This window comes from Schistocerca gregaria, chromosome X (genome assembly GCF_023897955.1).
Source record: "Schistocerca gregaria isolate iqSchGreg1 chromosome X, iqSchGreg1.2, whole genome shotgun sequence".
Classification (NCBI taxonomy): Eukaryota; Metazoa; Arthropoda; class Insecta; order Orthoptera; family Acrididae; genus Schistocerca; species Schistocerca gregaria.
Genome location: NC_064931.1, coordinates 700883597 through 700889596, shown reverse-complemented (window position 1 = coordinate 700889596; position 6000 = coordinate 700883597).

Genomic DNA, 6000 nt, shown 5'->3' with positions numbered 1-6000 from the left:
GATTGCCATCCTACGGGCCCGGGTTCGATTCCCGGCATGGTCGGAGATTTTCGCCGCTCAGGGACTGGGTGTTGTGTTGTTTTCATCATCTTTTCATCCCCATCCGGCGCGCAGGTCGCCCAGGGTGGCGTCGAATGTAATAAGACCTGCACCAAAGCGACCGGACCTGCCCCGCAAGGGACCTCACGACCAATGACGCCAAACGCTAATTTCCATTTCCGTTAGCATGTCAAAATGTGGGATGCCAATTGCTGATATGTATGGAAAGGCACTGTCTGAGTTAAAATCTGAAGCTGAAGTCCAGCGTGGTAAGTTTCAACAACCTGACCAATGCTTTACAGATTGTAGCAGACAGACTGAGCAGCTGGTGTTCTTCTATTAGAGCTGCGTACTGTGAACTTATTTACTATTTGTGTATGCATAGTGTGAATACAAGTAGTTACAACAATGCGTAAGTATGGTCGTCTAGAACAAGCCTATGCATCTGAAAACCTTATGACCTTAATATATGTGGAGAAAGAATTTACTGAAGGAATGCCCATGTATGTAACTGCGTCTAAAGGACTGGATAAGACTGAAGCCAAATTTAAGGTAGAAAGAAAAGAATTATATGGAGGAGGCTGTAAAACTGACTGAGTAAATAAAAAAATATTCTAAAAATGTTCTTATTCGTTTCCAAACTACAATAGCGAAATGATTACTTTCCTTTATGAAGAACAATGCCAATGTAACGAATTTACTTCTGGTTTCCTGTCATTAACAATAAATTTTTAAAGTTATTTACAATTATTTAATAACTATTCCTTTTTACAAAGAGATTTTTGCATGCAGAGATACAACACACTAAATCAGTTGCTTGTTTTGTACGTGACTAGCAGCGTCTCATTGCTTGTATGCAGAGATACGTCATACTAATACCAAGACGGGAAAAGAATAGTTTAAATTCAATTCATTGTTTTATCGTGACTAGGAGCTTCTGATAGCTTATATGCAGAGATACCTTATACTGACAAAAATCATTGGTTTTATACAATATTTACAAGAGTAAAGTAGCTGATTGCTGAGTTTTATCACACTAATACTACTGCTGCTCCTAATACTACCATGGATTTTTATATACAATATTTACACTGTATGTGCAATAGCAGCTGCAGATGAGGAAGAAAGAACATTCTTACACATATACACAATATATAGAAGCATACATAGTGCGCAGCCATTCGCACGCGTACACACATACATACATCTGTAACAAACGTTACATCCATCTCTTCCGCATACACAAAGCCTTTGTCATGACGATGTGACAGACCGACCTTCATCTGCAGTTCAGTATACGCCTCATGTCTTTGTGACCAAAAGAGTGTTTGGCGCAAAATATCCAGTAATGCATCTACACCAAACATGCTCTCCTTGAAGCCTTCAATTGTAACAGCCTGTGAGGCTGCACGATGCACATAATTGGCGCATCTTTAGGTGGTACCTGCAGGAATATGGTATATATATACTTTTTTGATCTGAGTCCCTCAAACTCCACAAAGTTCGAGTCATTCAACTCATGTTTCATCAGGCCGAAAACCTTCTTGTTCTGAGGTTTTATGCTATAAGGATTATGGTTTCTATATCCAGACATGGCGGTTTCCTTGAGATTGTACCTAATTAGTTCAAATGGATCACAGCCTTTTACCCAGTAGATGAACCTGTCTGTATCCATATGAAGTAACTTGGGATCACCCAAGTTTGTTTTTGCAAACTCGTAGTGGAATCAAGACATCTACAGTTTGGAGAGGCCCAGAATACACATACCGATATAGACATGGTTTGTGAACTCCACTGAAAGCTTAGCCACCTCCACAGCGACTAATCCTTCATTGACGATTGTGATCAACTTAAAATATGGCGTGGAAATGTAACTACATCACAATAGAAGTCTAAGTGAATTTCACGATGGCTTCTAACATTATTCATGGTTCAGCCGAAAATAGACTTATTCATTAATTTATAAAAATCCTTTTCAAAGTCTCTGGTAGAAAGCTCCCTCGCGTCGGTATTAAAATCAATGTACTCCTTCACCGTCCCTCGTTGATGGAGATGCTGCGGGTGATTCTAATAAATCGCATCCCCAACCTGAGAAATTGCTGTATATTTCTGTAGTGCAGAATGTGCCTCTGCTCACTGATGGAGCCATTCCAATCTGACACAGCGCACCCCTGTCGCTGTGCACGTCATGCAAATTCGTGGGATATTCCAGATCTGCCTACAGGACACATTCCACACCAGCAACAGCAGCCATATCTTGGGTCTTGTCTTTCAGTTTGATGACATGACCTTCAGACAGCCACTGTGAACCTCCAAATTCCAGAGATTTTTGCATTATGGGCCCACAGAGACTGTTTACATCCAAGTAAAAGATGTAGCCCAAATCTTCAGATGGCCCGTACGCCTCCCCACTCATTCACTCGTTATTCTTGCCGTACCTATGGGTGCACTGGCTAAGTTCCCCACGAATCTTGCGATAAGGAAAAGCAATATATCAACATTGGTCAACAGTTCGATATTGATACGTGGCTTTTGTAACACTGGCTCCCACAAAAGCCCTGGCAGATTATTACCGACTGTAGCACCCAGAGCATATATGCCCAGGCATACGCTCCGGAATTTCTGACAAACGTCTGCGAGCAAGCCTACATCTGTCTCCATGTACTATTTAGCATATCCTCTAAATTAGAAACATTGCAATACTGCCAAACATTCACCGCTAGCCTACATCCCCCATCCGTAATGGCAGTGCCTGTGAGTTTGTTGGTAAACATAATGCAACACGGGCAACGTGGTTTCGCAGAGTCTCTACACTGAGTCCAGTTACTGTTACGGAAAGAAACCTTTCTTCATCAAAAACAGGAACTTCGTATTTTTGGGATATGCGGCTCCTGTGGAAAGCATTTCCTCCTGACACATTGTCCCAACAAGTATCTGCAGAGATGCGTTCATGTGTCGTATTGAGTCCTCGAAGTGGAGTCATGTTCTTGACGTGGTTTGTTTGGAGGATGAAATGTAGTTTTCTATATCGTCAGGTCTGACATTGACCCTATCATTTTCCAACCCGAAATCACCCAAGTGCTCAAGCAGAGAGTGAGCATCGTATCCGCTCAAATTATCGATGAAGACGTGTATGTGTCGTGGCAGTGAGTATTTAAAGTTGCATACAGTGTGGGTTGCACCACGGAACTTCCTCATTAGATGACCGTTTCCGCTTTTCTGTACCATTGCAACCCACAAATATGACATTCAGCAATCTGCTCGTACACACATCTTTCTTCGACGATTGGTAATTGCGTTGTTTTCGCTATAACGAGCATCGACACGCTATGCTTCTTGCAGGATTATTTCCAACGTATGTTTGGAATTCGTTGAGACTGGAAGCACATGAGCGAACAACTTTGTACAGTGCCGCATATAATATGTATCGTTACCTGAAAACTGTGTGAGAGGCTGTGGTATCACCATCACAATGAATCACAGGAACTAGTAACAACTCACACTCAGCGTATACAACAAAGGGACAATGTTCCTAGCCGTGGACGTTCACAAACTTTAAGAAAGTTCTGTCCCCGGTGGGCATCTTCACACATCCTGTTCCCGGCTTGAGTAATCAATTAACTGTCTTTCTATATACGTACGCTTAGTAAAGGAGCTGAGGCATCTGTGGCAAAAATACCCTATACCACAATGTTTTGAAAATTGGGAGGAAGTAAGCGCGACATGCTCTTAATCTAAGCATAGTGACGCTTCTCGCATTCGGAGAACTGCAGTAAATCTATGTTTGGGACCCTGACGGGCCACTCTGGGAAACTAGAGGCGTCAAACTACTTTATGCTTCACACCTCCTAGAATAAAGATATCAAGAGGTTATCTATCGGTAGCTCGGGTATATACCCCAGAAGAAGGACGGGTTGATAACTCTAAAGGCTTCTACGATATCTTTAAACAACTATACATAGATAAACAAAAGTGATTACCTGATAATAGCAGCAGATTTAAATGCAAGAATAGGTAATACCCCAGTCGTAAAAGTTATTGGTTCTGAAGGGGAAGCGTATTAAACAAATAATGGTTAGAGACTGAAGGATTTCTCGTTAAATCATAGCTAAGAATGGCAAACACATTCTTCAGGCATAAACAGATAAGAAACATACCTCGTAAGCTAAAGTCTCTCTCACAATTGTAGCCTATGTAATTGCAAATAACACGACTAAGTCAATAGTGCAAGGCAAAAGGGTCAAAAATAAAACTACGTAAAAGATGGAAGATATCTTCCAAACACAAACAAAATAACTTTGATACAACATTTAAAGTACATTTACTTCAAGAAGAGCATATTCAGTTACTAAACCAGAAAATGTTAAACATTATCTCTGAATCTAATTGGTTACAATACAATACGAAGGTACATAAATGTCTCTGTCTGAAGCCGATAGCAACACAGACTTAACAACGCTGGAGGAACTACAGGATGCAGTAACGTTTAGCAAGAATAGGAGGACTCTAGAATGTGAAAAAGTCAATAAAAACTGATAAAATATGCACCAAATATTGCAAAAGTAAAAGTGCTCGATTTCCTGAATATGTGCTGGCGAAGTGGTTAGACACCTGAAGAATGGAAAACAGCACAGATACGCCCAATTTGTAAGAACTACAGAAATACTAGCCTTCTGAATTCAACTTACAAATTGTTAGGCTAGAATCTTAACAAAAGACTATGGTCAATCGTTGAAACTGTATTATCTGACGCCCAACATGGTTTTCGAAAGGGCAGATCATGCAAAGACTGCATATTCACTATAATACAACAAATAGAAAAACATCGTAGATTTAGTTTACCAATATTTCATGCCTTCATTGACTACGAAATGTGTTCGATGAAGCCAATCGAAACAATCTGTGGGAAATTTTAAGGAAGTGTGGATCCCATCTCTTCTTATATATGAATAACAAAACACTAATAAAATATCAGGCAGTAGGCATAATATGGCTGAAATAAACCAAGGTGTTAGGCTAAAATATACCTTCTCACCTACTCTTCTTGATAGATATATCGACAATGTAACTAGAACCTGAGCGCAGACAATAAAACATTTTAAAATTAACCGTATGGGTGTGATTCTTCAATTTCTTTGCACACTCGTACCAGGTTCTTCACCTGAGATTTATTTCGTGAACGGTATGGGTATTAGTCTACTACTTTTTGCTGACGACCAAGTAATTGCTAGCCAGAATGAATATGACTTATAAGAAGCTGTCTCTAATTTAAGTAAAACAGCCAGAGGATAAAATCTAAACGTCTCCATCACATAGAAAAAATGAATGGCTTTCTTAGGACATCAGCCCATGCAAGGTAAGATTGAAACTGACAAGCAGATCAAAAAAATGGTTCACATGGCTCTGAGCACTATAGGACTTAACTGCTGAAGTCATCAGTTCCCTAGACCATAGAACTACTTAAACCTAACAACTTAAGGACATCACACACATCCATGCCCGAGTCGGGATTCGAACCTGCGACCGTAGCGGTGGCGCGGTTCCAGACTGTAGCGCCTAGAACCGCTTGGCCACTCCGGCTGGCGACAAGCAGATCACAGAGCAAGTTAATACATTTAAATATTTAAGGTGCAATATTGCATACAGAGCAAACAATGAAATACGAAATAGGATACATCTATTTAATTACTTCTATGGAGCTTTATGAAGAACACTGGCAAAGGAAGTCCAAAGAGATACTTTACTTAAGCTCTATAAGGCTATGGCCATACTAGCACTGCTTTATGCATGCGAAAACTGGACCCTTAAGAAGAGAAGAATGCGACGCGAATTTCCTTAGATACCTTGCTAGGTATACTTTGGGGAATAAAAAAGAGAAATACTGAGATCAGAGCTGAACTGTAAATGCAAAATGAAACAATATCAGTTAAGATGGCTAGATTACATACACCGTATGCCAGA